At 41.3% G+C, this 12,457-nt stretch overlaps 1 protein-coding gene and 1 pseudogene across 2 annotated transcripts in view; one reads left to right on the top strand and one right to left on the bottom strand.

Moving 5' to 3' along the window:
- The window catches only part of brinp2 (bone morphogenetic protein/retinoic acid inducible neural-specific 2), a 269,856-nt gene that overhangs the window by 184,938 nt on the left and 72,461 nt on the right, over positions 1–12,457 (top strand). The window lies entirely within an intron of this gene.
- Positions 9,631–10,784, bottom strand: LOC146648733 (uncharacterized; annotated as a pseudogene).

Raw genomic sequence — 12,457 nt, 5'->3', positions numbered from 1 at the left:
GCTTTCCTCTCTGTCCTGCTTATTACTCTCACAGAAATTAAAATACCTAAATATAATTTAAGGGGTAAAAACAGCTTCCCACTGGAGCTGTACCCTCTAAGGTACTCTTGACAGAGGATACTTATTTGGATCCTTGTAGTTTGTAGTTAAGGCGAATAATTTTGTACCTTCACGTAGACTTCCAAAATGTACCTACAGCTAACTTCGAACCATCAATTAACCTAACATGCACCCACAGAAAATCCACTCAGCACAGGTAGAACAAAGGCCCTAGCTATGAGGTAACAGTGCTAACCTCTGCACTGCTGTGCTGTTGATATAGAAGAATGTAGAATGGAGCTTGTTCCCTCATAATAAGTCACAATACCAAATGTTGCGCTACGGCGCTATTTTGAATGTATCTGACATTCTAACCCTTAATTATTATTTTAGAGTGAAAAGAATAGAGCGAAAACACTTTGGTTGTGTTTGGACGAAAACATCTGCTATCACACAGAATCATATCCTGTTTTATCAAAGACATCAAAACACACCAGCTGTTAAAAAAGTATTTTATTGGAGATGAAACTGGCAAGAACTTGATTATATGACTGTGCATAACTATTAAACCCTATCCTCACTGTGATATCATAAATAAATCTCTACCACGACCAGTTATAATTATGGATGATAATTCAACACTAATTAACACTTAGAGCACAAAACTTGCTTATTGCAAGTTGTCTGTGCATTCAAAGCAATGCCGGGAAACTTTCTTTGTCTTTTATCCTGTCTTCCTTCTCTCACCCCAACCGGTCGTGGCAGATGGCCCCGCCCCTCCCTGAGCCTGGTTCTGCCGGAGGTTTCTTCCTGTTAAAAGAGAGTTTTTCCTTCTCACTGTCACCAAAGTGCTTGCTCATAGGGGGTCATATGATTGCTGGGTTTTCTCTGTATGTATTATAGTAGGATCTACCTTACAATACAAAGCAACTTGAGGCGTTGTTGTTGTGATAAAATTGAAATTAGCATGTGTTTCCCATATGCAGGGGCATGGGCTTTCAGGTGTCTTCATAAACTTACTGAAGCGAGATTACCTGAAGGAAAGCCATACAGGCAACTATACATAAAAAAGGCCCCACAGGGATTACCTTCTCGCTGTAAGGCAACAGTGCAAGCCCCTGCAACACTGTGGTGTGCAGCAGCTATGAATCTCATATCTGTATCCGGGCACCATCTCTCAAGGCACCTTCTGACCTCTTTATGACCTCTGTTCTTTTTGTGTACCATCTATGATCACTCCTGTGCTGTTTTACTATTTCACCGTTTCTCCTCCATGACCCTTCAAAGAACACCGGGTGCCTGTCTCTATGGGAACCTGGACAAAGGTAGTTGGAACACACATAAAAGAGTTTCAGGGTTTCCTTTGAACTCTGTCACAACTGCTCCACATAAAAACCATACACAAATATGACATATGCAGTTTGACAGGTTTAAGATTCCCCAAATAACTTGTCACAGTGTGACCTGATTTTTCCTACAGTCGTCTGCAGTCATCATCTGTGAAAATGGCTCAGATTTTATTAACATGTACAAAATGTAACCAGGAAACTCAAAAAAAAATGGATTATAACCTCTCTCCCTTTCTCTCTTTTTTATTCAGTTGATTTTTAAAGTCTTGGAAATCAGATAACAAAACAAAATAATCTATATAACAGTTACACATTGAAAATGATTTTTTTTCAAGATGGGTTAGTGTAGGGTTTAGGGTTACAACCTACGATGGCTGAGAAACAAACACATCCTGACTGAGTAGGGTTAGAGACAGAGATATAGTTGGGATGATGGCTCAGGCCTCGGAGGGTTAATGGGAAAACAAGTCTGTTTTCCAAGTTCTTTAAAAGTTGAGAGCCAGGAGATGCACTTTCATTTGATTGACTAGATGGTGAAAAGGCTTTCATTTCAGCTTCCATTCAAATGTCAGAGGATGTGACTCCTTTTCAGCTAATCCTCCTTTCTGAGTTTATTTGACAATTCAGAAAAAGTCACATTGATGGCCCCTTTTAACCAAAATAAGTCTGCCATGTCATCCCACCTCAGTGACATTCATACAGGTTTAATTACATCGCTGGGGCTTTAAATGATATGAAATGCCAAATGGGGACTAATATTCGGCCTAGACACTCTATGTGACAAATTAAAGTGTTCGTGTTTTTATTCGCATTGGATCAGCAGATGTGAGCTGCATGATGATCAAGGCAACCTCTTTCACTGAAGTTGCTGGAAGCTAATGTGCCCCTTCAATAACAACATGCATTTCAAATGTGAAAAGCATCAAGGTGAAAGGAGGAGCAGTCACTGCCTAACAGCCGTGCTGAATTAGTTGTCTTCATTTTCACTCAACAGTTTTATTATGTTGCATATAAAAAGTACTAATATGTGATGGCTGCACAAAAGCGGTAGACTGGTACAAAATCTCTGGGCAGCCTATTGGTGCTGAAATGCCCAGCAACACTTTGGAAGTGTGTCACTTCAAGTTTTTTATTGCGTATTACTTAACACACCTCTTTCTGCATGACCATCCTACAAATTGGTTGCAGCAGGTGGTAAAGATTCTCATTTTCCCATAGTCAGCATGTAGCTACTAGCCAGCTGTGGCTATATCTGTATGTCTCTGTGTGTTATACTTAGATCACAGTACTCCTTATTTTCCAGTCCTGTATTTCTGCATGGCCATTTCCAGTGTTTGGTTGTTTTTTGTTGTTTTTTTGTTTTTTTTTGGAAAAGAAGGAAGTCAAGAAATTAAAAGTAAGGAAATTCAGATTTCTGGAAATGAATGTAAAATGTCGATACACTGTGTAATATTTGACAATGAAGAAGAATAAAGAACATGGACATCAGTTTATGTCAGTAGTCTTCTTTGTTCCTACTGATAAGTTTACAATAATCTTACAAATCTGAAAATTAAAGTTTAGAATTTGAAATTCTTCTAAACATGACCTATCATGTCCTCTGTTCATGTTACTTAGGTGCAGTGACAGTATACTAAGGCACTGCCTTTGCTTAAGTCTTATAATAATAGAGAAAGAAATGGTATCTTCCATGACCTGCCTCTCACTTGTTCACTTTCTCCCATTGCCCTGTCTCTTAAATTTGATACTGTTGCTGGCTGTAGAACATACAAAGCGTAATCAGTTTACATTGCAAAAAGGGGAAAAGTAATGAAAGACAATATTTGGGCCAAGTTACTCTGGCTTCCAACTAGCTAGCAGCTAAATCAATAAACTGAGCTTTTTTTCCCAGCTGCAGCTTCGAGCTTCAATAATGAAAACTTTCAGTTTTTTTTTTCTTTCAAGCTTTTTGAGTAACAGTGGTCAGGGCAATTAATGACACAGTTGTTTGCATTCTTCAGAAGGGAAACAGGTTAATCTGGTGTAAAAATGCACTTTTCTCCGCAAAATATTTTATTATTAATTTGTTTTAAATATTCATCTTGTTGCAAAACACAAAGCTCATGTTAAGAAGGAATGTTTAGATGGGGCTATAATGCGTTTTGCATAATGACATGTTTACATTTCATTTTGGGTAATGTCAATGCATTACTGAGTAAAATTGAAAAGAACCAGTAAACAGAAAAGTACTTGGCTATATATTTATAATACTTGAAACTTCATAATCTGCTGGGAGGTTTTCTGATACAGAGCAGGAATACATGGGAGAGACTCCCTGTGGTTTAAAGAGGATATTGTTGCACTGTGTATCTGTGTTGTCAGCATTGTTCTAATATGACAAAAAGAGCTTCTCTTTTTTTTTTATTTTTATTTTTTTACAGTATTTCTAATTAAATGAAACGTTTAAAAGGTGATCTGATTCTTTAATTCCAATATTTACTTGGATAATAATTCTTAAACAACAACTTTCCCAGTGTTATTCTGTTACTCCAGCTAAAGAATGAAGCACAAAAAACAAGAAGAAGCAAAGTGGAAAAACAGAGCAACAAAGAGTGAGGTGGAATAGAGACAAAGTGTTTTAGTGGCTGGTGATGGAACGTGTGTTATTTGTGTTATTTAGCTGTCTCCTAAACTGAAGAAGCCCCGTCCAGATTTGGAACAAGCACAAACACACACACAAACACAGACACACACACACCCCCACACACACAAAGACCTCAAAACACCTGCCAAATCATGGAAGAGGAAAAATGTGACTAATTACATCTCTTTCCAAGCCATTGAAAGAGTAAATACCAAAGAAGAGACATGCATATTCATAGCAGGGCACAGCGGGATTGACTTGGCTGTTGAAAATCCTCCAGAATGAGCTTCTGAAGCGAGGAGAGAGGAAGCTTTTGACACAACAAATTGATGATTATTAGAGCGACAGACAGGGAGGCAGATTCAGAGAAGCAGCATGAGCGCCACAAAGAAAGCTGCCTGCTAGTTTCTACGGGATGATGCTGCTCTTTAAATATCACACGTGAGCTTTTTGATTTTTAATAGGCTGTGCACCCATGAAACAGCACCATAATTAGCATACCCCTGGAATTTAAAATAATTTCAACAATAAAAGCAGCAAAATTGAAACAAGCGTGTACCCTGCTGTTAAAGGACATGAAGGCGGACAGTATTTCCCACAGCCTGAGCATTTGAATCTTCAGTTAGTGTAACATCAATCTGAAATTATTAACTATCTTAAATCCTGCAAAATTTCATTCTTAGCATAAAAACACTTGTTTTGTAAGAGGTGTTCGTGTAGGTGTAATGGCTTATAGGTAGTTGATTATGTAACATTGGTTGTGCAATTTTCTCATTTGCCAGTTGGGCTTTCAACATCATGCCAGACTAGAAGACCAGTCGGTGGAAAAGCATGGCATTGCAAAGTAATAATAATGTAATGTGATTATGTTAACGATGGCTTACATTCACTCAGGATTCCACTGTTAGTGTGACAACAGCTAAGAACCCAAACAGATTTCAATGAAATTAAAAACTCTGCCACAAAACTGCAAAACAAAACACAATTACAGTCTACTTTGATTAGACTTTTTCAGGCTTTTTTGATATTGTATCAGCAACTTTTTAATTCTTCCTTTTATAAAAGGAATGAAACAAATGGTGGAAGAAACCATATTGCAGAAGGCATCTGACAGCATCCCTTAGGATATCCTTTAGAAGGCGGCTTGGGAGTAAGGGGTATTTGGCCCATTGCTTTTAGTCGTTGTAAACATTGGTGAAAGGCTGGTCCACACTTTCATATGGAAAAGAAGCAACCAAAAAAAAAAAAACATTTAGGAAGAAGCAGCTTTTAATAAAATACCAAATGTTTTCTTTCTGCAGACTAATTATTTTGAAAGGTGAGCGAAAAACAAAACAAGACATGCAGAATACATTTGGATTGCTCACATAAATAAGGCTCCATATCCATCACGTCCATAACTATTGAATTAAGTATTCTTTTTAATATCAGGCTGAGAAATAGTGAAAGCTGCAGGCAACAAACAAGCTGCATGTGGCTGAGGCTGTAGGGCTTTTTTTGGTGATTATAGACTAGGTGACAGTTGCTACTGATGATTAGTTCTGAAATACGTCCCAGTCAAGACTTGTCATTAGGGATGGGTATCGTTTAGGTTTTATCCGATACCGGTGCCAAATCGGTACTTTTGAAACGGTGCCGGTGCTCAAACGGTGCTCAAACCGGTGCTTAAAGAATGGAGAACACAAAATTGGTCCAAAAACCTCTCATGTTCAGCTGTTTTTTGTAAAAAGATAACAATGTTAGCCTTTTCTGCAGCTATGGGGCATATATGGTATCACTCTTGGCTGGAAGCAGTGCTTAAACAATGGATAAAACACAAACTTTGTCCTAAACCTCTCATGTTTAACTGTTTTCCACTTTTTCTTTGGTCATTTTAGCCTTTTTAGCCAGGGTGAAGGGAGTATCTGCCATCAAACAAGAGGACAGCCGCATGTAGCTATGATGATGTTTGCTAGTTCACCTTACATGCATTAATGTAATAACGTGGTTAGCCTACTCAACGTAAATTAGCCACTCACGCAGAGAAGAACGGCTGCTGCCACCATCATCCGTCATCATTTCTGCTACACTGGCAGGGCTAGGGGCCAGGACTCTCCTCTTCGTGTTTTTGGGGGATGTTGCATAACAGGCAACCCACCCGCAGTAGATGTGCTCGGTGTGAGGTCTCGCAGCAAGCTATCAAATACGGCGCATTTCTGGGCTTTTAAAAAAAACGCTATGCGTCGCCAGGTGTTTCATCGGATTTGAGGTGTTACCTCCTTTGACAGCATCACAGTATCAGCTTAAAGCACTTGTTGCAGGCTGCTGAGTTTGCATCTTTTGCTATGAGGTACAGCCAGACTTTTGACCGCTTCGCCTTGGACATTTTTAATCTGTAGCTCTGCTCTAACAGAACGTACGTACCTGGCCCCGCCTACTATCCTCGGAAACGTAAAATGATTGGCTAGAATCTAAAGTGTATCACAGCTCAGGAAAAAAAAGCACCGAAATAAAGCACCAAAATGTGCGCTGCTTTTCGGTCTGGTTACTACCGTTTATGTCAGAACCGGTGCCATCATGGCACCGGACACCGGTACCCATCCCTACTTGTCATCATAACTAGGAATTGCAACTGAAAATAAAACAAGTACATAACCATCTTTATCTCACTGGGTTAATACAATTGCTCATATTGTACTGTGTATATACATATGTGTACATGAACACATTTACTAGGCCACCTACATGACGCTTTCAGGAGCTGCTTGGGCATGGAAACCCAAGTCATGAAAATCCTGGGGCACAGTTTTTGTGATTATCTTAATGCCCGAGGAGGATTCTCTGCATTTATTTAGTCAGCAGAGTGTTAGTAACTTAGAGTTGATAAAGAAAATAACACAGACTGACTTGTTGCAATGCTAGCAGGCTATTAGAGCACCATGTTCAAATTCAGTGAGCTCTTTGTAATACCCAGTTCTTTTCACAAATGTTTGTAACCGCATGATTAGGTGCTTGATTTTATACACCTGTAGCAAAGGGACTGAAAACATCTAAATTTAGAGACTGAGAGGAGTGACTTTTGTCAACATAGTGTATGTTAGTTAATGTTCTAATTATATATAAGCATGTGCCACTACATTACAATCCACGTGCAACTTAATTCTGAAAAATTTGGGACTCTGATCAAGAGTCTTTTTTTCTTCTGTTGCATTTTTTTTCACGATGCACCAAATCTTTCCAGTTAGTGAGAGGTCTGGACTGTAGGCAGGAAAGTTTAGCACCTGGACTCTTTATACACAAATGAGCTTTGGCCCAGAGAAGACAGCAACATTTCTGGATTATGTTCACATATAGTTTCTACTTTGCATGAGTGAGCTTTAATCTGTATTTGTAGATAACATGGCAACATGTGTTTAGAATAGTGTTTCCCAACCTTTTGGAGCCATGGCACATATTTCACCTTAGAAAAATCACACGGCACACCGCCAAACAAAAATGTCACAAAAAGCATTTTGATCATTTTTCCCGGCGCACCAGGCATAGCAGAATTAGCTCAGTTTTTCCCCAGTATACCTTTTTTGCCTTCTACTGGGTCGCAAGTTTCTCCAGGACCCAGGTCAGACTGACTACTTTTTCTTTTCAAATATTTATCTATTGTTATTCTTCTTCTTCGTTTTCTTCTGTTTTACTTGCAGTTGGCAACCCATTTAATTAGAGCAGGTAGTCTAGTGGAAGAGAATGTAATTGTTCTGCTTGTTACTCACGCTGATCGCTTAGAGTATCTTTACTCTAAGTGAAAAAGGTTAAAATATCAATACTACAGTCTAAATATCAGGAGAGCAAATCAATATGCTTTCAGATGTGTGGCCTAAAGATCACAAGAATCTACATACTGATTTACTGATTTTCAGCCTTCAGCTTTGTCTCTTGCACACAGAGATTATTCCAGATTCTCTTATGCACTTTGTACTGTAGATGCGAACACAAACTGAAATTGTTCCACAATTATTTGCCTTTTTTTGCAGATTGGTAAACCTTTGCACATCTTTACTTCTAAGAAACACTGCTTCTATAAGATAGTCCTTTTACACCCAATAATGTTACTGATCTTCTGCAAAGCAGACAAAATATTCTTCATACTGTTTCTTCTTTTTCAGCCTTTTCTGTCTTTTCTTTTTGTTTGTTTGTGCAATCAAATTAAAAAATAATTTTTCATGAAAATATTTTTCATAAAATAGCAAAATTTCTGTTTAAACATTTGATGTTTTCTGTGTTCTGTTGTTATAAATACAAGTTTCTAAGTTCTACCAATCACTACATTGTGTTTTGATTTACTTTTTACACAAACCCAATCTTTTTGGAATTGGGTTTATATACAAAACAGCTCTGCCTCAAAAATGGTACACATTTCTGTGAGTGTATCTGTGATGTCAGGCATCTTGGCAGTGGGTTTGGGTCTTTATGAATTGTGCTTGTTATGTCATATCCGACATATTAGTTTGGAATCTGTCTGTTGTTTGTAGCCTAGGTCAACAAGTGTCCTTGATATGCAATGACTTTGAAATGCTACATTTCAAAGTAACAGCCACATGAAATCCAAGGCCCAAAGTTTACCAGCAGAACTTTATATTCAGCAGAATATTATTCAATTATCTGACAGTGGTTCCAACGACTTCCCATCCTAAGTAGTAATACAGTGCTAGTTAGTCCCAGCAATATCAACCGTTAAGAAGTGAACCGATCTTAGAGACCTACATTAGTAGGTTCAGGGACTAGTGGTGGTATAAGTTGCAGGTATGTCAGCCAAGATACCATGATTTGGAAACCTGTGTGGGATCATTCTGTCTTTCTTTCCTCTCTTACAGATTTGTGTTGTTTTTTTTTACACACTTTTTACTTTCTTGTTAAGTTTAGGCCCCTAAGACTGATTAGATTTAACTAGTGAAATATCCTGGGTAAGGTATGAGGTTTAAAAACTGCTTCGTTAGATCCATAAAACAATCTTATTTTGGGGTAAAATATACCTATTCTCAAGAGTAATCACAATCACTGACAAGTTAGGAATTGGAAGTACCTGGCCTGTCTCACTAAAGCCATAAAACGGTGTATCATGGCAGAGAAAATGGAAGGAAATGGGCCACACCAGTATTTTTTGACAAAATGGTATTACCTCAATGAGAATGGGCTGGTGGTTCTAATATTGTGGCTGATTCAAAAATATTGGCACTTCACTTCAAGGCATCGCTCCAGTGTTATAGCTTGTGAATCGATGTTATAGCTGAAACTACTTTGTAGTTTGTGAAAACCGTGATCATATCCTCCTAAGGCTATGTCTACTATATACACTCAACAAAAATATAAACACAACACTTTTGTTTTGCTCATTTTTCATGAGCTGAACTTAAAGGTCTGAAACATTTTCTACATACACAAAGGACCCATTACTATCAAATATTGTTCACAAATCTGTCTAAATCTGTTTTAGTGAGAACTTCTCGTTTGCCGAGATAATCATCCCACCTCACAGGTGTGGCATGTCAAGGTGCTGATTAGAAAGCATGAATATTGCACAGGTGTGCCTTAGACTGCCCACAATAAAAGGCCACTCTGAAATATGCAGTTTGATCACACAATACAATGCTACAGATGTCGCAGCTTTTGAGGGAGCGTGCAGTTGCCATGCTGACTGCAGGATTGTCTACCAGAGCTGTTGCCTGTGAAATGAATGTTAATTTCTCTGCCATAAGCTGTCTTCAAAGGCGTTTCAGAGAATTTGGCAGTACATCCAACCGGCCTCACAATTGCAGACCACATGTAACCACACCAGCCCAGGACCTCCACATCGAGCATGTTCACCTCCAGAATGGTCGACCAGGTGGAGACCAGCCACCCGGACAGCTGCAGCAACAATCGGTTTGCATAACCAAAGAATTTCTGCAAAAACTGTCAGAAACCGTCTCAGGGAAGCTCATCTGCATGCTCGTTGTCCTCATCGGGGTCTGGACCTGACTGCAGTTTGTCATTGTGACCAACTTGAGTGGGCAAATGCTCACATTTGATGGCGTCTGGGACGTTGGAGAGGTGTTCTGTTGACAGATGTTTTTACTGTTCAGGGCAGATGGCAGACAGCTTGTGTTGCATCGTGTGGGTGAGCGGTTTGCTGACGTCAACATTGTGGATTTACTGGCCCATGGTGGCAGTGGGGTTATGGACAGTGAACACGAGTGCATTTTATTGTTGATATTTTGAATGCACAGAGATACCATGTTGAGATCCTGATGACCATTGTTGTGCCATTTATCCATGGCCATAACCTCATTTTACAGCATGATAATGCACGGCCCCATATTGCAAGGTTCTGTACACAATTCCTTGAAAGCTGAAAACATCCCAGTTCTTGCATGGCCCGCATACTCACCAGACATGTCACCCATTGAGCATGTTTGGGATGCTCGGCTCGGTGTATATGACAGCGTGTTCCAGTTCCTGCCAATATTCAGCAACTTTGCACAAGTATTGAAGAGCAGTGGACCAACATTCCACAGCCCTCAATCAACAACCTGATCAACTCTATGCCCATTGCACACCATTTGCCTCACACAGTGCAACACATCTAATGGAGATGTGTTGCACTGTGTGAGGCAAATGGTGGCCACACCAGATACTGACTGGTTTTAGACATCTGTAGCATTGTGCTGTGTGATCAGACTGCATATTTCAGAGTGGCCTTTTATTGTGGAAAGTCTAAGCCACACCTGTGCAATAGACATGCTGTCTAATCAGCACCTTGACATGGTGGTGGGATGGATTATCTCGGCAAATGAGAGGTTCTCATTAACACAGATTTAACCAGATTTGTGAACAATATTTGATAGTAATGGGTCCTTTGTGTATGTAGAAAATGTTTCATATCTTTAAGTTCATCTCATGAAAAATGGGAGCAAAAACAAAAGTGTTGTGTTTATATTTTTGTTCAGTATATTATATACACTCAACAAAAATATAAACGCAACACCTTTGTTACTGCTCCCATTCCCCATGGGATGGACGTAGAGACCTAAAATTCATTCCAGATACACAATATAACCATCCCTCCCAAACAGTGGTCACAAATCAGTCCAAATGTGTGGTAGTGGGCACATCTGCTATATTGAGATAATCCATCCCACCTCACAGGTGTGCCACATCAGGATGCTGATCTGACATCATGAGTAGTGCACAGGTGTACCTCAGACTGCCCACAACAAAAGGCCACCCTGGAATGTGCAGTTTTGTCTCACAGCAAAATGCCACAGATGCCACAAGCAATGAGGGACCGTGCATTTGGCATGCTGACAGCAGGAATGTCAACCAGATCTGTCGCCCGTGCATTGAATGTTCATTTCTCAACCATAAGCCGTCTCCACAAGTGTTTCAGAGAATATGGCAGCACATCCAACCGGCCTCACAACCGCAGACCTCGTGTAACCACACCAGCCCAGGACCTCCACATCCAGCAGGTTCACCTCCAAGATCGTCTGAGACCAGCCACCCAGACAGCTGCTGGAACAATTGTTTTGCACAACCAAACAATTTCTGCACAAACTGTCAGAAACCGTCTCAGGGACGCTCAACTGCATGCCACAGGCCACAATTGACAATCTGATAGACTCCATGCGACGATGTGTTGCACTGCATGAGGCAAATGGTGGTTGTGGCGGAGGCGTGGCCCCGGGCGCAGCTGCCGGGGAGGAGTGGAGCAGAAGGCTCAACAGGGCGGCGCTGCGAGGCCGGTAAGAACAGCTGATGGTGTTTATGTACTGATGATGGTCTCCCTCCGCTGTGTTTATAGTGAGACGGGGAGGAGCGGCGAGGAGATCAGCTGGGCTCGTGAGCTGTCAGGCTGTGCGACTAAGTCAGCTGTCGAAACAAACAATTCAATAAATGTGGAAATTGGCAGTACATACCTGCGTGTGCGTGTATTTGTGCCTGGTGTATTCCACAAGTGGTGCCGAAACCCAGGAAAGTGCCGGTGGGGAAATGTCCGACCCACAGGCCGCGCCACCCGCCCAGCCCCTACAATACTTGGCGCAGATGCTGGCGGAGATGGCGGCGATGAGCCGGGATCAGGCGGCCGACCAGCGTGCCCACCTGGCCGCGCTGCGGGAGCAAACGGACCGACAGACACAAGTTCTGGAGCGGCTGGTTGGGGCCGCTGCCACGCCGAAGCCCTCGCCACTGTCGGTGACGGTGCCCCGGATGGGGGACGGGGACGACCCACAGATTTTTTTGGAGACCTTCCGTGCCACGGCGGAGGCTTGCCAATGGCCGCGGGAGGAGTGGGCCCCTCGGCTGCTCCCCCTGCTGTCTGGGGAGGCACAAACAGCGGCCCTGAGTCTGCCTTCGGCGTCAAGGAGCAGCTTCCCGGATGTGAGCCGGGCGGTGGTGGACAGGCTGGGGCTCACCGCCGAAGACCATCGCCGGCGGT

Source organism: Rhamphochromis longiceps, linkage group LG18 (assembly GCF_057381845.1).
Source record: "Rhamphochromis longiceps isolate RC_006_pf linkage group LG18, R_longiceps_female_GT1.1, whole genome shotgun sequence".
In the NCBI taxonomy this organism is placed as follows: Eukaryota; Metazoa; Chordata; class Actinopteri; order Cichliformes; family Cichlidae; genus Rhamphochromis; species Rhamphochromis longiceps.
Note: the sequence above shows the minus strand (reverse complement) of the source record. Positions and strands in the feature narration are given on the sequence as shown.